This window comes from Typopeltis vanoorti, chromosome 19 (genome assembly GCF_054136105.1).
Source record: "Typopeltis vanoorti isolate ZY-2024b chromosome 19, IOZ_Tvanoo_1.0, whole genome shotgun sequence".
In the NCBI taxonomy this organism is placed as follows: domain Eukaryota; kingdom Metazoa; phylum Arthropoda; class Arachnida; order Uropygi; family Thelyphonidae; genus Typopeltis; species Typopeltis vanoorti.
In genome coordinates this window covers 72,525,074-72,549,105 of record NC_143567.1, presented here as the reverse complement: position 1 = coordinate 72,549,105, position 24,032 = coordinate 72,525,074, and the positions used below count along the sequence as shown (strand labels likewise).

Below are 24,032 nucleotides of genomic sequence, written 5' to 3'. Positions count from 1 at the left end.
TAACTACAGTCGATGTGAACTGGTTGTCTTCTAATCTCACTATTTCCAAGGACACTTCTACACTCTACCTTGTAGTTTACTTTCGGTAAAGCACACTAGTTGCTACGCCCCACTTAAAGATGAAAAGAAATACCGCACCAATAGGGGAACATGTGTAGTACGAGGAACACCTTGGGGAGGATGCGATTGGATTACTTGTAGATCTTCCTGCCAACAAGAGGTAAGGTAGTTAAGGCGATGGGAAGTGGAGGGGAAACAAAACGCACCTTGATAAGGACATGGGCAAAATTTCCCACGTGGTCAGATACGGTCCTTTTTGCTGTCCCACCAATTCGAAAAAAAAAAATAAATAAATAACCGTAATCCTACACATGAAAGGTTGCAGAAATTACAAGTTTTTTCAGTTCCTTCTATTTTTTAATTTCTGCTAAAAAAGTTTTCAGTTTTTCAGGGTATTGTCATTACAAGTGACCAGTAGAACTTATGTATTTTACGAGACTCCTAAGCACGAAAGGTTGTAAATCTATAATGCATTACTACCATGAGGGAGGAAGGTTAATAATCTGACCAAACACTGAACTTTACCAAGTCATTTCAGGCCTCCAACGAACAGCATGATGATCTCACAAACCTTGAGATGGAATTGATATACCATCTAAAGACATTCATCCACACCCACGGTGGGAATCCAACTCGCACGCTGTTGGCTGGAGAACGCTGCCCACTCGGTCAACCAGAGATCGCCGACTTTATATTATTATAGCGACATCATTATTGAAATTTTACTCGGCTTTTTATTATAGGACACTTTCGAGAATTCAGTTCCAAAACGCTCCACAGCATAAATGTCCTTGATGGTCACATGCAGTTAATGATAAAAATATTACCGTAGTGCAAACTAGATTTGATATCCTTCAAATAAGAATATTGGTTTAGGTCTTCCTTATTTCGAATGTTTGTTCCATCTTTAAGATCTGTGTTCCAACAATACCTTCTTACAGTGTCGCCCTTAGAGCCGAGCAAGAGGGACACCTGCCATGGACCCCCCCCCCCCCTTCACTTTAGAGGGTCCGCGTTTCACAAACACACAAAAAAATTATTAAATAAGAGGAGTAAATGATATATTCAGAATCAGTCTGATGGAAAAATAAATTTAATGGAATAAATATATAACGATTTACGAAGTATATACGTTTTTATTTTATTATTCATCCAAACATCTCCTGCCCATCAACAAAACATTCAGACATACGCAATAATTGAATTCAGGTATCCTTGATATTTTGCCAACTTTCAGTCATATCAAAATCATAGATTTACATATATTTTTTTTTTTGATTTTTGTCGTTATGAAGATATATTTGTCAATGTAGGATGACATTGACTAAACTGTTAAAAGAAACCTTATTTTTACAGTTTAGCTTGATTTATAAGTTACAAATATGTGGACCTCCATTTGTACTCTTGCACGGGACACTGCATCCAGTGATAGATCTTTAAATACTCTTTCGCTAAAAGAATATTTTCTTAAGACTTACCTTGTATCTTCTCTTCATTAATTAAACTGTTAGGCACCAGGAAAGCAAGCGTATGCTTGGAACTGCACACGGGCGGCATTCCATCGATATACAATTTATGTATTTATTTAGAAATCTTCAATTTTTTAATTGGGTTATATTAAGATAAAAATGACTACAATGTTAGGAGAAGGTTTTTAATACTAATTAATACAAATTTTCGACTCATTTCAGTTTTACAATTTTTAACTTGAAAATCGAAAAAAAAAAAAAAAGAAGAAAGAAACAAGAAAAGGGGGTGGGGTGTTTTTTTTGTTTATTCGGAGCGGCAGAAAAACTTATAGCTGTTCCAGACCATCAGCAATACGCGATTCTTGGAAAAATGAAAAACATTCTTACAGTTCAAGGTATTCGCTACCATTGCAACTTTCTAAACTTCAAATAAGAATGGGCTCTCATGCTACTTTCTCCAGCATCATCTTTCAGCAGGCACTACCAACTTGACCAGTGTAAAACAATGGGTTTATTGTTGTTTTAATACACGAAAATAATTGCGTCGTCTTTTCTATTAGCAAAGTGGCCGAAATGTTTCCGGACGTAGAAAAAATATCCCTAGCCCTCGTGGGTGGGAGCAACATAAAAAAAAAAAAAAAAATCCTTTACGTATATTTGCATAAAGATTTCTAATTCAGTGGCCGGTATGTGCATCTACGAGAGTTTGAACCTGTAGTACATTAGCATGATTGGGCTGTGTATGGTTAGCGAGTGAGTCATTCTCGTTATGGCGAAAACGAATGTCCAGTAAGCCACTTTGCATAATTTCTGCTGCTTGTACAGAACAACTGAACAAAAAAGGTACACAGTTTCGATCCTTCGAAACGAATTCACACTATACACGAATGCCTAAAAATAAAGTTAATTAGTTAATTAACTTGAAAAACTTTATTTTTCAAGTTAATTTTTAATTAACAAATATTTTGATTCTGTTTTCTCCCCGTGATAGATCTTTAAATACTCTTTCGCTAAAAGAATATTTCCTTACACTCCCATTCACATGCTACAACTTTAAAATTAATAAGGCCGGTAAATAACCTGGTAGAATTATACTCAAGTTACTTACGTCTTACAAGGAGTTTGTACTAAGTGCGATAGCGCCTCTATCGGAGAATCTAGAAATATTTTGATCACATCTTATTACGTGATTTTCCAGTCAATTTCTTTTCTTTTCTTTTTATCTTGCGGGGGGGGAGTGGCGCACCAGAGGGGGAACAAAAGGTCCCGTCCCCCAAAGAAAAAGGAAAAAAAAAAACACTGGAAAATTTTCCCAAAATCTTTTCCTAATTAAAATTCTTTTCTTTTTTTTATTATGTTGTGTCGTGTCTTCTATTTCTATACTATTTGTGACTTAGCGATCATTGCAGATGCTCAGTCATCGGTCGTATGCGATGCGTAGTGTGTATTCTCAAATCGTCTGCTCAACTCGCCCCCACAAGACTAAATCCTGAGTGCGCTACTGGGGAATTTTAATTTTAATCGCTGGTTTCACGTTTGGTTATTTTGCAAAATTTTGGAGGATTTGTACCTATTTTCTTTCTTTCTTCATTATATTTTCAGAAACTTCCACATATTTTGAGTGATTATTCTCTATTGATATTTATAGAACTTACACGCACTCTAGGTATCGCGAATGGATATTAATCAGTAGAAAAAAAGGTGAAAAAATCTGTTATTCGCGTACACTTACTGTAGATGATAACGTTATGTGAACTGCTCTACTATATACACATATTCAAAATTTATGCTACGAATGACAATAAACTATCGACTTACATATTAAAAAAAAAAAAACAGCTTTAGGTTCTTGTTAAATGAATGAAGTCACTATTTGTGAATGCAATTATGAAATGCACCTAAGTGTGAAGTCAAGCAACTATCGATGTGCAGTTCCAAATGGACTGCTGAAATTTAGTGATTTATTGTCTTGTGAATCCGTACTTATTGTTTTTCAATTAGACTTCCACAAGTAATAATCAAATACAATTCAAAGTAAAAGTTCGACCAATCAATCTACTAAGTATCCGCTTCTTTTTAAGGATGCTCGTCCTCTTTATTGGAGTTTTCGTTAAGAGGTAGGAATTTTTAAAGAAGCAGCAGCTCTGTCCATCGTGTGCATTCATCAGCATGTTTTCCCTGTTGGTCTGCGATTGAAATATACAATACAGTAGAATGACATGATTCCTCAATCCCAGGGTCAGTTTTTCCAATAGTTTATGCTACTAAGCTTAAATTCCCTCATGGCAATTGTTTGATGTTACTCTGTCATTCACTTCTTCTCGCCTTGAATGAACAGACTAATCTGACACCAAAGCATGGATAAGATACTGGTTTGATTTCTGAACCCCCCCCTTCCGGTTGTAGTAGGAGGTAAATTCAATAAAGCTATCCAGTGCTGATCAGACTGATAAACCATTGCTAAGCCTCTTTTTTTTTTTTTTCCTGTTCATATATTTTGCTGTTATATTGAATAAATATGCTGTCTAAACTGGTTGGCAAAGCTTGTTGAATTTAAACTTAAATAGATTGCATCATAGGAAAAGTTTAACACGTGAAATAAAAGACAACACCATTCTCCAAAATTTGGACTTATTAATCTTGATCTCTACCTAGAACAAACTCTCTTATATAGTATACAGAAAGAAAACGAACATGGGTAGATAGATACCTACACGCTACATCACACACCACCTTGGCTCAATACGCAGCATCATCAGAATCTTGATGGAGGCCCATACCATATCAAGTGACGGGAAGAAGAAAAATCACATTAGGTTGAATACCTAATGAAAATGTTTAGTCGAAAACTGTTATTAACATCTTACACAATCATCTAGAGAGGCGCATGGTATTCAGAATATACCTACAGATGCTGTCCAATGCCTTACGTAAAGAATATTACCAACAAAATAGTCCAGGTTTTAAAAGAACACAACAACAACAACAAAAAAGTTGCCTTTACTTCTCTAAACAAAGTATTCGCTATTCTACGATTCGCTGTAGCCATCTCATCCTCTAATAAAGAAGCCAAGAGTTGACAAGAAATATACCGTGCTTTCGGAATTTGTTACGCGTTATAGACGGGCTAGTTCTGCAGAAATTCGCATGTTGGCGGACATAGTACAAATTTTCAGAAGAAAAAAAAAGCACAAATATGATTTTGCTCCACACAGCGCGAGAGAAGTATAACGTTTTTTAGCAGTGAAGTGGAATAAGAACCAAGAAATAAGGCAGTTTAACTTAGATGTCTGTTTATTTTACCCGAAGGTATTTTGTAACGCCTTTTTCTTTTGAATAATACTAAATATATGGAAGTTATACAAACATATTTTTAAGTGTATTTCATGTAATTTCAATCTTTAGGAAACAGGCCACTAAGTCTGTGAAACTAGGTAGTGTCAATAAATTTTATTACTTGACTGTGGATATACCCTGTTGCCTCATAGAATATGGACAACAGCCACGAAAACTTGCATGTTGCAACTAATATGATAGCACTTAAATTTGATTTTTGAAAAACTGGAGGGTAGTTTTAAGTTCATATTCTTCTGCAAAAACAAACAGGACAGTGAATTAAAGCAGACAGATTTTATGTTGTAGATGGTTATATTGCACGGTCCTTTTCGATGGAACCTCAAGTGGGTGGAAGAAGTATATTGGTTGGTCTATAGAGCTGCATTCTCGAACTGTGTAATCGTTAACTCACACGATAGTGATGTGCTATACTTCTATAACCGTTCGTGAGTGGTATCCTCAAACAAGATAGACTGTCTTAACAGACTGGATTAACTGCCCTATGATAGCAAAAATTAGGTTCACAAAAATGGTAGCTCTTTTAGTCTGCGGCATAGCAAACTGTTTAGTCTACTAATCCCACATCACTGCCCTATCCTATCAAGTCTCATCTCCATCCAGGAGGTTGCTATCATAGATCTCCATCTACTATCTTGTCTCTGCATAGTTCAGGCCCAGCCAATCCTGCATGTTTTTAAATTTTGCGTGTCGCTGTCTTTCTTACTTTTGCTTACCCACTAATAAATTCTTCCCACTAATAAATCTTTTTCAAGACTTTCATGTCTCACAATATGATCTGTATATGGTATTTGCTGTATTTTCTTTAACAGCTCCAGTTTAGTACCAATCATCTTCATTTCTCTTCTTCTGAATCCATGAGTTCTTCAGTGCTCTTCTTTCGTCTACATCTCAAAAGCGTAAATTCTTCTACTGTATTCCTTGTTCATTGTCCATGTTTCTGCTCCATAGAGAAAAGTAGACTAGTTCAGTTTCATCATTCTTAATCTAGTTTTTTGAGTTATTTCTCTTGATGTTAGTATATTCTTCATTCGATTCAAGGTTAATTTTGCAATTTATATTCTTTTCGTAATCTCCCTTTTACGTTTCCTCTGTAATTAAGTATCCTAAATAACTGTAACATTCGACTAGTTCTATAATTTAATTTCCGACTTTAATTTCTAACTTTGGGATATCTTTTTCTCTGCTTACTGTCATATCATAACTTTAGTTTTTTTTTTTTTTTTTTTTTGGAATTTAATGTAAGGTCATATTTTTTACTGTGTATTTATTGCTTTATTAAATCCTGCATTCTTCTTTCTGAGCAATCAATACAGTATCATCTACATAACGGAGATTATATTTCTTCCTCTTATTTTTACTCCCTCAGGTTCTTCCATACTCTCAAAAATTTCCTCACTGTAGACATTGAAGAGAAGAGGAGAAATCATACATCCTGGCTTAATCATACATCCCTGCTCCGACAGATTATTGTTGATTTTTGTTACAGATTGATTCTAATATGTGTCGGATGTAAGTCTTATGTCATTCTGTCTATTCTTTTCTTTATTAATGCTTGTATTAATTTCTTATGATGAACACTATCAAATACTTTATTATAATATATAAAACAGAGATAAGCATCGTTTTGCATTTCGAGTTTTTTTCTGGTATCATTCTGCTATTGATGATGCCTCTCTTGTTCTTCTGTTTCTCATAAATCTACTCTTGACATAATTTTCATTTGTTGTTTTTGATTTTCTTCTTTCCAGTATAATAGGAATTTTATTACATGACTTATTGGTCTGCCCCATCCTTTTTTTTTTTTTTTTATAAAGATAGAATTCTGAAGTCATCATCATCATCATGCGTATCAAGGATTTCCTAGCATGGCCTGTTCCGGCCTTAGAAGTCATCGTTGAATCGTTTAAGAGGACATCCTGGTTTTCTTTTTCCTGGTGGTTTGTAATTTAATGCTTGTTTTGGTAATCTTTCTGTTTTCATTCTTTCAACGTCTTCCATCCATTTGTGTTTATATTTTTTAATTTTTTTCTATTACCGATTCCTGGTTTAATTCTTTCATAATTTCTTCGTTTCTTTTGTGATCAAATAGAGTATACTTTGCAGTTTTTCTCATAAACTTCATTTCTGCTGTTGTTAATCTTTGTTTGTCTTTTTGTTTTATTGTCCAGATTTCGCTTCCATACATTAAGACCGGTAGGGCTAATGTATTGTATACTTTTATTCTGGTTTGTTTTTGAACTAGGTTTGGTTTAAATATAGAATTAATTACACCTGTTATTTTTAAATATTTTGCAATTTTTAACGTTTATATCTTTTTCATTTTCATATGTGATCGTACATCCTAGGTAATTAAATGAATTCACCTGTTCTGAGTTATCTATTACTATTTTAGTTCTTGCTGGATCTTGTCCTTTAAAGGCCATAGTTTTTGATTTTTCTGTTGATATTATCATACCATAATATTTGGATATCTCATTTAGATCTAAAATAGCTTTCTGTAGTTTATCTTCAGAATTTGTAATTATTATTTGGTCGTCGGCAAAGAGGAGAGTGTTTACGTTTACTGTAGACGAAAGTTTAATTCCTTGGTGTAAATTTTTATTCCATTTTATTATTATTTCATTTAAGTAGATATTAAAAAGAGTTGCTTAGAGGGGACATCCCTGTCGGACCCTTTGGTTTATCTCTCTCGTATATGATAGCTCATGATTTAATCTTATTTGTATTTGATTATTTTCATATATACTTGTGATAGCTTTTAGGATATTATTTGGTATTTGTCTTTCTTTTAATATGTTAAATAATATTTTCTTTTAACTTTGTCAAATGCTTTTTCAAAGTCAATAAATGCAATATGTGTTTCTAAATTGTATTCTCTTCTTTTCTCTATTATTAATGTTAGGCAAAAGGCCGGGTCTATACATGATCGTCCTTTTCTGAATCCATGCTGTACTTCTAAAATAAAGTTTTCGGAATATTTCATTAGTTTACTATTTAAGATTCTGCTATATATTTTGTAACAGGAATTTAGTATACTGATACCTCTATAGTTTTTAGGGTCATCTCTATTACCTTTTTTAAAGATAGGAATCACAATTGCTTTTTTCCATTCTAATGGGGGGATATAAGTTGAATAAATTTTATTTAAAAATAATAAGAGTCTTTCTTTGAATCTAGTTCTGCATATTTATATAGTTCTGAACCTAGTTTATCTTCTCCAGGTGATTTTCCGTTTCTTGTTTCTTTCAGGCTGATTTCTAATTCTTCTTTACTTATTTCCTTTTCATTTTCGTTAATTGTTTGCCAATTGTCTTTTTTTAAAATATTTGTCTGTCCACAATGCTGTGTAGTAATTTAGAAATTTTTCTAATTTCAATTCAGCGTTTAATTTTGTTTTCTTTGGTATCTGCATTTAAGTGTTTCAAAATTTTATATACATTGGGTCTTATTTTATATAAATCATGTTCTAAATTAGAAACAAATTTGTTCCATGATTCTCTATGTCTTTTTCTGACTTCTCTTTTAGCTATGGCTCTTATTCTTTTATGTTCTATTTCATCTTCTAATATTTTACTGCTTAACCATTTGTGATAGGCTTCTTTTTTCTTTTTGATTATTTCTTTCATTGTATCATCCTAGATCTTCAATTTTTTCCTTTTATTGAATTTTTTGGTCTTTCCTAAGCTTTCATTTGCTGCTGCATTTAGTGTCGTTTTTATATTAAGCCATTCTATTTCTTCATTTTGTTTTATTTTGTCTTGATATTGGTTAATTTTTTGTTCATATAGCCATTGTACATTTGTGTCATTCAATCTAGTTTTATGAACAAATGCTTCAAATTTTCTTTCTGTTCTTTTTACTTGTAGCCATTTAAGTGGTAATCTTAATTTTATTTTAACGAGGAAATGGTCACTGCTTATTTCATATCCTCTGTGAACTCTAACATCTAGTGAAAATTGTGATGTCTTTTCATTTAGTATAAAGTAATCTAATATTGATTTCCATCCTCTTGCTGCCCAAGTATATTTATGTATGTTTATGTTTATAGAAGGAATTCATTATTTTTAGGTTATTATAAACTACAAAGTCAATCAATTTTTTACCATTTCTGTTTAGAGTATGTTCTCCATGTATTCCTATATTATTATTAATTTTCGTGTTTCCAATTCTTGCATTTAAGTCTCCTGCTAAAATTACGTAATCATTTTTATTTATTTTATTATCCATGTTTTGTAGCTGATTATAAAAATCAATATTATCTTGTTCTCTTCCCTCTTCTGGGGCATATAAATCAATTATTGTTAAATAGCCTCTATCTATTTTATTCTAGCGTCTATTATTCTTTCATTCCATAATTTATAATGTTTTAACTGTTTTGAAAGGGAGTTATGAATCCAAATCATGACTATTGCTTGTGCTCTTTGGAGTCTGTCAACTCCACTGCATATCACATTAAAATTTTCAGTTCTCATGGTTCCTTTTAATTTCTTTTTTGTTTCAGTGATTACTGCTATTTTAAAATTTCTTTCATTTAATAATTGGTCTAATTCTATTTCTTTATATGCTTTATATCCAGTTTGCTATGTGTATTATATTTTGTCGTTTCCATTTTCGTTTTACCTTTTCCATTACAGGGTCGTTTCCTATAGAATTCTGAAGTTCAATATGAAAATATCTTATGTAGATATTGTTATAAGCACAAATAAATGCGAAAGCGATTTGTGTGTGAGAGAGAAAGCGTTGTGTGGGGAAGGGAGGGGGAAGATGCATGTATTGACTGGACTATTTTTTTTTGGAAAAATAGTCCAGTCAATATATGAGAACGAAGGTTAATCGGTCTCATATAGAGGTGGAAGGCTTTTCATCTTGCAAGACGGGAAAACCAGCCAGAAGAATACACGCATTTAAGACATAATGCACTAGCCTCAAAGTCTTAGTTGATTCTACAGTAATTTCAAACAACAACATCCCTCTTTTGAATAGCATGAAGCATTTTTAAGTTTTTGATGCACCACCGCAAATTCAAGAAGAGTATTCTAATGTAGTAGAAGTAGGGTCGTGAATAATAGAATACAGTTTTTTAGAGACTGTGATAGAAATAGAGGTGTACATCCGTCCAAAAGAGAAAACTGATTTTCCAATGGAAATTTGAGTATTATCAGAAATTAAGGGAAGTGAAGCGATCTTTCTTGCATGGAATAAAAACATGAGTGTATTTTGTTAGTATTGTAGTTATCTTCCACCTTTTTGAAGAATGACGGAGAGATCGCGGTGTTCAGAGCATTGGGGATGGAATATGCTTTTTTATGGAGAACTCATCCGCGAGAGTTGGTCAACTTATAGTAGACTAGTACTGTGGATGGCCAATAAGGAACTTGTGCACATTTGACTTGAAAAGCTGTGGATTGCATTTCTTGGGAAACACATGAAATGGCAGACTGTTCCAAAGGGCAGCCGTGCAGGGCATGAACGAAAAGGAGGAGAAATTTGTTTTGTGGGTTTGGAACTGAACTGTGAGGGGTGTTCATTGGCTGCTGCACGCGTTTGATGGATTTGACAGATGGTGGGGGAATTATTGATGCCAATTCTGATGAACAGTAGCCATAGAAGTATATATATAGAATATACAGGCATCATAGCTGTGGTGGCTGTTTGAGAAAATACCCGAAAGTCATATAGGGCTATTGTATTATGTCCATTAATTGCGTGTGTTCTCGGACTGATCTGTTTATTTTGCGGATGGGAATCAGTTTCATAACGAAAAGAAGGCGTTTTGTAGCTCAGTTTTCTAGATACGGATTTCCTCTTAAAATTGAAGATAAAAGGCTGAATTTTTAATTACTTAGCAAATATATATATTAGGGTGGTACTTAATTTATGGTCGACCGATGAGACTACCATCCTGCTTACTGAAATGGCTTTAAAAAAGTATTATTGTAATCTCCAGAGCAGGATCGCCTAATCTGGACCTTTCCGCAGTACTAATGTGCGGATGAGATTATCGATAAAAATATTAAAAAATATAATAATATATGACCTAAGTAAAGCTCGATTTATCTCAGTCATTGAATGGTTGGCTGATTGTTAGAATAACAAGGCAAAACTGAGGGTGTGAGATGAGTGTCTTATGTCTGTAAATTTTGTGTGTGTGTTCTTTGGTTGGTTTGAGGTTTTCGGGAGGAACAACCCTGCCACTTCCTTATGACTCTGGTTAACCGACTTTTAGTTGGAAAACGTTAAAGATAGCTCTCGTACTACGACAGGAATCGATCTAAGATCATTCCAAACAAAGGACATCGTCACTGACTGCGCTACGGAAGGTGCTTAGATTGACAAAAGGATTTTTTAATTTTTTATTTTTTTCTTAACGGGCTTCGACTTTCCGAACACTATTTTAGCTAGACAATTTCGGTTTAAATATTATCAGTACGACATCTGGTTTTTCCGCCTCATTCATATGTACAGTATAATTACTCATTGCTATTATTGTGGGATTATTTTAACACATTAAGGTTTCGTGGAGCCCCCACTCCCGTGTTGTATAGTTAATATTTTCCTGTTTCAAATATTAACTGCTTAGTTATATTGAGATGGGTTTTTAAAATAAATTAGTGAGCCCGTAGTTCACCTAAGAACTACGGACTCATTTGCTTTCTCATTTATACTGCATAGAACATTTTGTTGCATACTTTATCAGTTTAGTTCATTTAGCTGGATATGCACATCAAGTAAACGCTGCCGTGTAATTCAAGAAATGAGGAATTGTCCAAACCAGCAGTTAAGTACACCTTTTAAACTCTGTTGTTCGTTTCTGTGTGTGTGTGTGTGCTTCACGTTTGAAGTAGGGTGGGGTGGTTTAGAATCAGACCAGCTGTGTGGACAGCTTGAATTGTTTCGTAGTTCCATACTTTGTGGTACCGCCCTGTTGTCTTCCAATTACAACATTGTTCCCCGGTCTGCTCAGAGACCGCAGCGTCGTACAAGACGGTTTACCTGACTAAGGTAAGTCTTGAAGGACTAACTAGGTCTACACATCCACTTCCTCTCCGCCTTATGTACCGTAACTTCATCGGCAGGGCCTTGTCAGAGGAGGGTTGTAAAGCTGTAAAGGGATCAGCTACAAAGAACAGGTTTCAGTGTAAACAAACGAACGCGTGTCCCAGTCGTGCACGTGCTAAAAGAAAGACAACCCTCTTGAAGCAAAAGAGGCCGCTTAGTTGCACCCACCACCGTATGTGTGTGTGTGTGTGTGTGTGTGACGATTAGAGTGGCCCCACGCAGAGTAAGGATTCAAGCATGCGTGTTCTCGAACAAAAGAAGTGCGTTGTTGTACAGATTACGTTGACTTTATTTCCTACCCCCCCTATTTGCTCTCCCTTTTCTATAATAAAGATATCACACAAGAAAGCAGCAACTGTCAGATGGCCCGCTACTTGTACGTGGATACAAGGAATCCTAATAATAATCCAATCTAAGATCTCACAGACATGTTTAAAGATAAGGTATAACATCGTCAGAATGCTAAGATACTTCTTTTAGATGTTCATAAATTGTATGATGCAGTCAATCCAAAGTCTCCAGGCGAAGCATTTCATCAACAAAGGTTGATGAAATGCTTCGTGTAATTAAAGGTTAATGAAATGTTTTAATCATTGTAATTATTTTATCATATAGGAGGTGAAAAGAGATTACTTACGTAAGCCATTAATGCTTGATATTATCTGTTATTAATATAATGTTGGTGGGGATAACGCAGTTAAAGGAATAGTGAAGTAACATATTAGTGCTGTAATTGTTCTTAGGTAAACCTAGACTTCCTGTGTGTTAATCTTAATATTTTATAGTAAAAAAAAAAAAAAACTTACGTCATATTCTTGCATTCTTTGATTGAAGATGTGTATGGGCGCGCGCGAAAGTGCTCACACTAGCTCAGAATCAACATGCCAACATTTGTTTCATTTAACATGAAGGGAAGATGTTTGTTTTAAACATGGATTATTACTCATGATACCTTTTCTTCACCTCACCCTTGCTCAAGCCTTAAGTTTATGTATCACATAGTTACCTCATTAGCACCACGTGCGCACATGACATGAATTTTGATTCACAGCTGTTATTCAGTATGGCTGGAAATCAATTCTTCACGTATTAACCTTTGACTAAGAGGGACATAAAATGATTTTGCGAATTTTCATAATTAAATTAATAGTTATATTTAAAAAAAAACAAAAAAAACAGCACACTTCTCATGTTGAAAGTTTATTTTTTTTTTTTTTCACTTGATTATATGGATTAGATATGATATACTGGTTTTCATTATAGTATTTTAAACTTCCACTGACCTAACAGCTGTTCCCAACTTCAGTGGATTATCTTTAAAAACCTGATGGAAACCTGAAAAAACCAAAGGTGGGGAACACGTACAAATAGTCAACTTTCAAACACGAGCCAAATAGTAAAATACACTTAAAATACACTATAATGAAAGTGAATTACGATTTCCTGTTATCGTTCAAGTAGTGTAATGCCAGAAAGTAAATTGTATGAAAGAAGGAACAAGTGTATGTTAGTAATGTTATCTGAAACTTCCGCTTCATCATGCAAGCCTTTTAAGATGTGACATTTTATCCTAAATTTATTTAGTTAGAAGTTATGAAACCTGTATTCGAAAAACTGCCAAATTTTAGCGAAGAAATGAAGATGGTATTTATAGCAACGTGTGTGAAAATGGACTTCATTGCATTCTGCTACGAAATATAACTTTTGATGGCTTATCTTATTTCTGAATATTATACGAATTATACTCTTTTTTCAAATGTTCATCTTCATTTGGTTCAATCGTATAGTAATCCCCCCCCTCCATTTTTCTTCCTTCATGATTTGACCCGCAGTGACTAAAATTACAGCAAAAGGTGTAAATGTGGGAACTTTAATCGATATCGGTGAAGTTCAAAAGGATCTTAACGCCCGAAGCTAAAATGTCCTAACATCCATTTCCTTGGATGAATGTTAGGACAATTTGTCCCACTGTAGACCTAGGCGTCAGACTCAGTGAAACTAGTCTGCAGAAGTGACGGTTTGTGTTATGGACATACAAGCGGTAGCAAAACGTGAATAGGATTATTGGTCTCGGATGTCAAGGTCATTTGGAAAAGGAAACTGCGGTTATTAGGGAAAGAGATGAACTTCTCTCAAGACCTTCAATTATCTCATCAAAGAGAAAATAAAGAGGCCGAGAGTGGAGCGATTTGTGATAGACAGGCTATCTCATTTTATACTGTATATCGTAATCCACACTTTGATTTGTTTTCACTTTTGTTACTTTCTTTCTGCTACTTTACCGAATATTTGAATCCATCTCTCCAATGCTCGTCTGTTCCGAGACGGGTGGATTTCTCTAATTTAGGGATTGTAGGCAATTAATGCAGCTGTTTTGCCCCTCCTCTGTGGCAAGGGCATAAAATACTCATGAGTATTTTTATGTCTGGTCTGTAAATCTGTGTATTCACGGGGCCGGTTTGCTTGGTTTGAGAGACGGAAAACCCTCTGTGCCGTATTAGAGCGACTAACTCATTTGTAATTGAAAAGTCCTAATAAAGGTTCTCATTATTGATGGGATTCGAACCCGGGTCTTTCCATCCAAAGGTTCCGTCGAAACCAACTAAGCTACGGAGGCTTTAATGTATAAATATGAAATTGAGTTTTGATAGGCTAAGATGATTAGTCATAACTGTCATAAGTCCTCCCTTTACTGTAAAAATCAAATTAAAACTAAATTAAATAATAATAATAATAACTCATGAAATTCCTTTCTACGTGGAGAAGATTTCAGCGTAGATCTTAGACAAATAGTCCTTGGTGAAACTTCCAAATTTTAATGTATATTTTACAGTACAGGATGCAGAACGAAATTCTGCATATTCCTGTTATTAAACCAAATATTTATTTAACGAAATACATTTACAGGCCTTTAATATACTGCTCAACGTTTGGGTAATTCTTGTAATCCTGTCAGAAAACCGTTTTTCATTTATTTATTTGTTTATTTTTATATGTGTGATAAGGCTGGTCAATTTAGCAGAAACTTCGCATTGGCAGCGAAGCGTTTTACCCACGGGTTTTTTGATTAATTTCCCACGGAATGGTTCTTACAACTTAGGAAACAGATTGAAGTCTGGAGAGACTTTTTTTTTTTAATCGACATTGAATCCTTTTTAGGTTTTAGCAATTTACGAGAACTTAACGTTATGGAAACGGTACGTCACACCCATCTCTTGCTCAGGAGAAACTTGAATATCATACGCCCTTTCCAAATTAACCCCCGGCTTTTTATCTACTGCTGCTGAATCAAAGAATGGATTTCCCTTGAAAGTTGTAGGGATCGCAGATTTTCAACAGAGTTTTAAAGGACTTTATATTGAAATATCTTGAAAACAATAAAAGATGTCATTTATTCTCCACACACACACACACACACACACACACACACACACACACACACACACACACACACACACACACACACACACACACACACACACACACACACACACACACACACACACACACAAACGTACTTCACTGGTTCGTTCTTACAAGTTATTCTTCAAAAACATTGTTTCTTGATTTTTTTTTTTTTTTCGAGCACGTCAAAAACTAGGATTTCTCACTAGTCCTCCATTGTTCAATACAGAAAGTAACTTTTCTTCTGAATAAACGTTACACATACAGTACCAGCCACTGAATTAGAAACCTTTCTTTTACGTATAGGCAATGCGACCAATATCGATCCCCTTCAATTCACAAGACGAGTTCGCGCGCCGGTCCTAAATGTTTCTCCTCTTCCAGATGGCAGTACTGCTTTCAAATGGCACGAATGATGTAAACTTTAATTCTTTAATGTAGCGTTCTCCACTCAATTGTTTCAAGAACCGCAAAGCTTGCGGATACCTGCATTGTTCCCTGACTGCTTTTTAATATCGTCCAAACATGTTTTTTTTTTTTTTTAAACTGGGTGATTAATTAACTTTCTAATGTTCAGATATAAGACTAAATTATCCAATTTCCTAGTGTACATCACTCAAAAAACCCGATTATGAACATTATGGTCGGAGAATCGCGTTAAGTGTTCCTCATTAGAGGCTACCGTGTTGCTGTTGCAAAACTTGTGTATGACGTCATAGCACGTCAGTATAATCCTCGTTTGAAAACCAGCATAGTTTGGTTTCCGTTTGTTTATTTGTGTTGGATTTACGGCCGAAACGACTACACGATGCCAGTGCGTAATGTTTGCAAATTGTGTTTTTCTGTCCTGTTTGCTTGCTTTGTGGGATGTAAGACCGGAGTTTCCGGGAACACCGGCGAACTCACCTTCACATGAGAAGTCCTGATAAAAGTTCTTCGCGTTCTAGATAGGATTCGAACCCAGTCTTTCTAACTCGTCGGTACCGACTGAGCTATATTTTCATTAAAAGCACGTAGTTAACATGGTTGGTCCAACACACACAAAACGTAACGTTTGTAAACAATGCTACGTTGTGTGTGTGTTTCGAGAAGCATGCGAGAATTAGACCATTCTTATAGCTATCGGATGGCGAAATGACTGTATCTTTCCACGGATTATATGCTTTGCTTAAAATCACTTAAGTCCTTGAGAAATAAATAAATAAAAGGCTGCATTAAAAATGCCGTAACCCAGAAATCGAATTTTATTAAGACTGAAGAAGTAGTACAAATGATTAACATAATACAATAGTGATGAAACAAGTATTTAAATCAATACAAGTGATAAGAGAAGGTCTTAAGAAGTAATACTACATACAGTATACTTGAAAAAGAATAAAGAACAGAAAAGAAAATAGACTAGAAGAAATTGTACAACGTGTACAACCTAGGGTCGTAGCCAGGCCCGTTCCGTACCGGGGTGCAAAGGGTGCAATGAACCGGGGGTGGCACAATTTTTATTATACTGCACGGGCGCCAATATAATAAAATGATTCGTAACATGTTATTGTACTTCAAGATCTTTTAATTTTTAATGGAAGGGGGGCACAAAAATTATGCACCCAGGCTGCGCAAACCCATTGAACGGCCCTGGTCCTAGCCATACTGGTTACTATAAAAATATATAAAAAACTTTCCTCTATCTCGTATCCAGTGGAGGATGATGATGTAAGCTAAGAGGTCAGCCATGGATGATGGATCTAGATTGGCAGAATTCATATTAGTGATCGTTGATTAAGTAGTAGGTAGGTAGTGGAAAAGTTGACTATTGATGACTTTCTCCATTATTTTGGAGAGGATTGAGGCGATGGTAGTTTGACAGCGGACTTTGATCTCTTTTGGAATAGTTTAGATATGTGCTTGCTTTCACACATTAGGATGTACCATCTGAGTATAAAAGAAAGTAGACGATATAGGAAAGGTGGTAGCTTTGGAATAGCGTTTGAGTAGAAGTAAAAGATGCCAGCGAGACCTTCAGATTTTTTTAGTGTCTAAGTTGTTTAGTATTCTTCTGATGTGATTTTAAGCAAAAACACAAGAGGATGGTTTTCAGTTTGTGGTATGGAAGGAAGCGATTTGTCCTGGCCATCTCTGCTGGAGTTGGAGAAGAGCAATGCCAGGAGGTCAAGTTTTTCTTTAGGTGAACTGGAAGACTTGGAAGCACATGTAAGCAGAAGTTGTATCCGATAGCTTTTGCAAGGGACCAGAAGACACGTCTTTCATTTTGACTGAAGGACTGTTTTCTGCTGTTTGACAGAAAATAGAGGAGATGAATGTTACTGAATGGGTAAGGAAACATGGAGAGAATTCTAAATTTGTCATTCTCTGTCCGATCTCACAAGTGTCACCCTTGTGGAGAAAGGAATCATGTAGCTTGTAACTTGGATAGAGACCGTAGATTGTGATCGATGTAGCTACAAGTTAGGTTTCTGTCAAGAAAAATGAGGTCTGGTCCAGATGTCTGTAAGTGATTCATGTTGGAGTTTGTGCCACGGATGTGAGAGTGATTTTTTTTTTTTTTTTGGGAGGGGGGGGTTAGCTCGTTTTGTGTATTTGTAGATGGACTCTTCTACATGACACCCATGCAGAGAGCGACCAGTCACCTTTGCTGTAATATTTCCTCCCGAGTACGTGGCATCGGGATTATGCTCCAGACCGGGAAGCCTTCCGGTCATATAAAATCTAAAAAGCAGCCACATCTTATTTGTCTCTGTATCAATGGTTACTCAGAACACAATATTTGTATAGCGATGTATTTGCTATACATATTTCTATCTCAAAAATAGAGCGTTTATCTTTTAATTTTAGTTTGCATGAATTCTAGTTATAAAATAAATCCTGCATATCGAAATATTAATCTGGTAAAACACTCACTGTTGGCACATTTTAAAGCTGTTCCCCCCCCCCCCTTATTATGCAAAGGATACTCATAATTATAAATATTTGTAATTTTTTTTATAATACATAACTCGGTATTCTCTTACCGGCTGGATTAAAAAATCCTTATCGGATCTAAAGGTTAGAGAGATTCTGTTTTATCAATCATCAAATTGTTCTAGAAATTCCAATATTTCGAAAAACAATCGAACCGAATCAGTAAGTTCGACAATAAATATACCATCAACTTCCTATGTGTACTCTCAGGAGTGGGGATTTCCCCACCCCTGAAAAGTTACATTATTACTAACTTCTTATAATTTTCCTCCAAATTAATCTGTTATCTGTCAAGACTAATATTATCAGATATTATTATCTATTATCAATTCAAATAGATCTTGGTCTTCCTCTGGCTCTTTATCCTGCCAACCTGGCAAAGAACACTTGTTTTGCTAACATTTCCTCTCCCATTCTGCTAAGTGACCATACCACCTGAGATCAGCTCAGCCCACTCATTCCTGAATGCTAAAAATGCGAAGTTATTTCTTAATATCCTCGTTTTTTCATATGATCCTGCCATTCATGCCATTTGTTCACTTCCTCAGAACTCTGATATCGGTGGCTTCTATTCTTTGATTAAATGTTTTATTTCTAAATTAGCTCTCAGAGCAATAAGTTAAAATTGGTTTGAGCACTGTCTTTTATACAGAGCGTTTTGACTAATTTCTTTCTTATTCCATATAAATGTATCCAGTTGACTTCCTACCATACCAGCTTTGTTAATTGTGTTGTCTATTTCCATATTTAATTTGCCATCTTTAAAATAAATTGTGCCTAAATAGCCGAAATGTTTTACAGATTCCTAGTTCAGGGTGCATTTGATATTTTCAATGTTCCTATCTGCTTGCATAGTAATTTTATTGCTAATTTTGATTTTATTGCCAAATTTGATAAAGCAGTTATTGAATGTAGTTAAGCAATCCTGAATATTTGTACTAATAATCATTTGCATAAAGTAAAGAGCTGAGATTCACCTTTCCAATTTTGACATCTGGCCTGATACTTTTCTTCGTAATGTGATCCATATAGATGATGAATAACAGTGGAGATAGTATGTTCCTTTGTCTTATAATTGATGTATATGTCCCAAAAGACTGATAAGCCTTAAAGGATGGAGGATCGCAGGCTGGAAAAATATTGCGATTACTCACAAAAAACGCCACACGCACTGCTGTTATTAATTGGGACATACGAATAGACTGAAACAGTGTGGTGTTTTTCAGGGGCGAATGCTGAAATTCTTAAAAATCTTGAAATTCACGCTTGCTCTTGTTATCACTCAGGGAATGAGAGGTGTGATTGAAGTCTGATTAGCGGAATAATGAATTACTGACCATTTAAAACTATATATTTAGAAATTTATGTACATTTAATCAAACAAATACAACATTTATTTTACAAATGATATTCTATCTTTTTCAATTTAGCTACTTGAATACAAATTCTACCCTACGGTTTTTCTTTATGAACTGGTCAATAACATTGTCATAAAAAGTTCGTTGTAACTTAATTTTCCCAAGCAGCACGCACACTTCAAGGCTGGCTGAAGCTCACTGACTAGAGCTACGTTGACTGCGTATGGCCTATGTTAAAGACGACGTGAAGGGAGCGGAAATGGCTATGTGCACACATGAAATCACAGTGCTGCAGGGAGAACCTGGAAGCTCCGACAACCGAGCAAGCCAAGGTAGCTTTGACTAGACGAGCAAGCATCGGCCTTCAATATACACAACGCAAAGCTTAATTATTGCCGCGCAATCTTAAGACGTCTTCTGTCTACAAAAATAAAAGCCTAAATGGAATGCTTATAAATGTATGCATTTATTAATAAATAAATATTATTTCTTTCTCAAGTAATGAGCTTGCGCAGCAAACATGGAGAATTCGCCACTGTTCAGCTGTTTACGGACGCCAGTAAACGAGGTAATGGTCTTGCGCTGGATGATGAAAATCATCTACCATCTAAAGACGTTCACAGATATTGATATCATAGGGAGATTTGAATCCACGCCTGTTGGTTGCAAGGCAGAGAGAGAGAGCGAGAGAGAGAGAGAAGCTATCCACTCATCTGTTCGTGTATGTCAGCTGAACTCCACCAGCTCCAACTTATTATTGATCCTTATGACTTTTTACGCCGAATTAAATTTTTCTGATTTATATTTTTTTTTTAGAATTTAAATCCCCCCCCAACTGTATTATAAAAGGCATTAGTTGATTCTTTTTTTTTTTTTTATCATTATTACGTGACACCTCAAGAACCCATCGTGAGAGGGCACACTACAACACACCGTCTCCCTTACTTGATCCTTCACCTAACATCAACAAACAGCGCCATCTACCGCCCACCCATCATTAGTATATATGTTACCGGCAAAGTGTGAAAAGCAGGCATTCTATAGAATGCGTGGCGTTTTTAGGCAAAGTATGAAATGTCTGTTTTATTTTTATTTTTTTACATACTTTCCCTAGACATTATATAGAATGACAAATGCTGTTTCGGCAAAGTATGGAAAAGGCTTTTATTGAAAAGATGCATTTTATTGAAAAAAGAGAAAAAGACCAGTGCTGAACTACTTGTTGCTACAAGGTAGACTGGAATGGCATTTTGAATTGCACTTAACTGCCTTTTTCATACAAAAGCACTTCAAATTTCGGCACTTGGTCTTGCAAGTACACATCACGAATCCCTGGCCGCTATCCGTGGACTGAGCGGAAGTGGCTGAACAGAGAGCTATTTCATGATCAGGCACGTCTCCAACTCTCAGTAAGTCCTTGCGACATAAAGTGAATTGTGATCTGGCAAAGAGTTGGTTTAAAATTCCTTCAGCAGTTCCAAGTCGGTAAAAACCATCGTCTGTCACATTCATAACAACCGCCAGCAGATTGCGCGAGTCTTCCCGTCCCTTATCGACGTTTCGGATAGGAACTAGCATTGGCCCCCAAAGCTACAGGAGGAAATTTTTTGTCGTAATCCATTTTCATTTTTTCGGCCTGTATTTCCAGATTCAATTTAGATCGAATTTTACCTTCGACAGCAATGTTAATATTATGTGTACTCTTTGAAGCAAAGAGTACACATAATATTAACATCATCACCTTCTATTTTCTCACTTCCATCGTTTTTACTCTCATGTCCACAGGTGGCATGAACGTTTCGGTGACAGTTTCTGCAAGTATGGGCACCACTGGTTACCTTCAAACAAACGCAGCAGGTAGCAGAACCGGAAGCCTCTTCAGTAGGCATGTATTCATCACGACTTTCCTTTCTACCATCATGGACTACAGTCTCGTCTGTGTTTTGTGCAATAGACTCTTTCTCTTGGATAGGGTGATCTGTTTCTTCTTGTATTGTTTGGATGTTTTCCGTCATTTTTTCCAGTTGCTCCTCAGTCTGTATGTCTTGTAAAACATCTTGGGGTAAGGAAGACGTTCTGAGACCCACTTCAGCTTTGCAGCCAAAGAGAGCGTCATATGGTGTTCTCTTAATCCCAGAATGAAATGCCCTGTTCTTCAAAAGTTGCACGAAACGTAGTCCCTCACTCCATCGGTCAGTTTTTTCATCTTGCATCCACGTACACAGCATATTTTTAATGTCCTGATTAGTTCTTTTGCCACTTCCTTGGCTTTTTGAGTAGCGAGGCTTGCCATGGACGATCTTCAAAGTCGGCCAGTACTCCTTTAGGCTTCTCACCACATTATTAGCAAATTCTCTACCATTGTCGGATTGTAGAATCGATGGTGCTCCAAGCAACGTAAATATGTCCACGAGGTTATCTGCCACTTCTTCCGCTGTCTTTGATGTCAGAGCCTTGAGAACCACAAACTTAGTGAGATGATCTTGGTATACCATTATAAACTTGTATTCCCTGTCAGGATGTGACTGAAAATCGATGAGATCGACCTGACAACGGGAATTGAACTCGGAAAAAATCATAGGCTTCACTACAACACCCCTTGTAACACTTTTTTGTTTTTTCTGACACGGCTCACAAAGGTGAATGTACAGTTCAATGTCATGACGAGTAATGTTCTTGTACATATGTGAGATTTCTTTCAACATTCTGTCACGTCCTCCATGGCCAATGGCCAAATGAGCTTCATGAAGTACATTAAATAACTCAGAATCTGTGACGTAAAACTGGATTTCACTGACGCCTTCTTTAACAGGATAAATCAACTTACTTTTGTTTTCTACGACCATCGCATCATAGCGATTCAGCAGCCAAAAGTCACGTGGTATCTTCTTAGAAGCCATCTTAGCAGTTTTCACATCGTTCAGTAACCTTTGGTAGGTAGTATCGGTTAAAAAAACGCAGTTGTTAGCAACATTGGCTCGAACTTCAGATAGTTCTTCGTAGAATCGTCGTTCCATGTTAACATGCCGTGATTCCTGCCCAAACAATGTAGCTTGCTCGGCCATTGTTTGTGCAGTTCTGACTCTGTTTGAGGCGAGCGTAGATAGTCACATGACTCACCTTGTGACATTAACACTTGGGAGGTCGTATCTGTTTTGACATATACATGCTAATTGCTACGATGAATGTTCTTTTAGGTTGAAGGTCATGAGTAGCTGCGCGTGCGTATGTTACGAGTATATTACGAGCATAGAGAGAAAAAGTATTTTATACTTTGCCGATTTGCCTTTTAGCATTCTATAGAATGCCTAGGAAATGTGTGAAATTCTAAGCGTTTCGACATTCTATAGAATGCCTAATTTAACACTTTGCCGGTAACATATATATTGTTTGTAAATTATGTGTGTATTCTCATGGCAGATTTGCCTGTACGCAGGACTCGGGTTTCCTGGAGGGGAAAACCCTGCTACGTCTGTTGAAATCAACTAACTTACCTTCAATTGAAAAAGCCTTTTTTTATTGCTTTTGAGCAGACTTCCAAAAATATTTCTTCTTATTATTATAGCCCTATGCCTCCTGGTGTGTGTCCCATGTTTGTAGACGGTTTGTTCAAAAATATTTTTTCATTTCAATTTTCGTGAAAAAAAAGGAAAGATCATGAACACATCTTTGACATGACAACAGTGCGGTTCATAAGTTTTAGGACTTGATTTGTTGCGCGTACAGTACTGGCGCGATATCTATCGACAAACGCGGTAAGTAATACCAACTAATGTCTATACCCTGAAGAATGAGGTTAGTTTACGTTCAGAAATGTGCGATTTATGATGTGTAGCGTAAAATGCTTTTTCGTTGTGCGTCATGGATATGAAAAGTGAACAGAGAATTGCGATTAAACTTGTTTTAAAGCAGGTTTTTCTGCTACAAAAAAATCCTAGTAATAGTACAAAACGGGTACGAAAATGAGGCTCTAAATTTATCTAATGTCTTCAGGTGGTATTTGCGATTTCATAACGGAAGAGAGTCGGTGAAAGATGACGAGAGCAGTGGACCGTGCCACATCGACTCGAACTCGGGAAGACGTCGAGTTCAAGAAAGATCATCAGCGGAGGCTTCAACCATTCCTAAGAGCGTAATTCTTCGCATTCTAAGTGATGATTTGGGAAAGAAGTTGTGCGCGCGTTTTGTCCGACATGTTTTGACAGCTGAATAAAGAGAAGATGGAATCATTCTTTGATAAAATCATTACGGGAGATGAGAGTTGGCGTTTCGCTTACGATTCCGAAACAAAACGACAGAAGAATTTTATTAAGTTATGGATCGTCTCCCGAAACGCATTCAACGTGTTCGT

At 35.9% G+C, this 24,032-nt stretch overlaps 1 pseudogene; it reads right to left on the bottom strand.

The window, feature by feature from the left end:
• Positions 1-21,372: 21,372 nt before the first annotated feature.
• Positions 21,373-22,746, bottom strand: LOC150096242 (KRAB domain-containing protein 2 pseudogene; annotated as a pseudogene).
• Between the last annotated feature and the right edge of the window lie 1,286 nt (positions 22,747-24,032).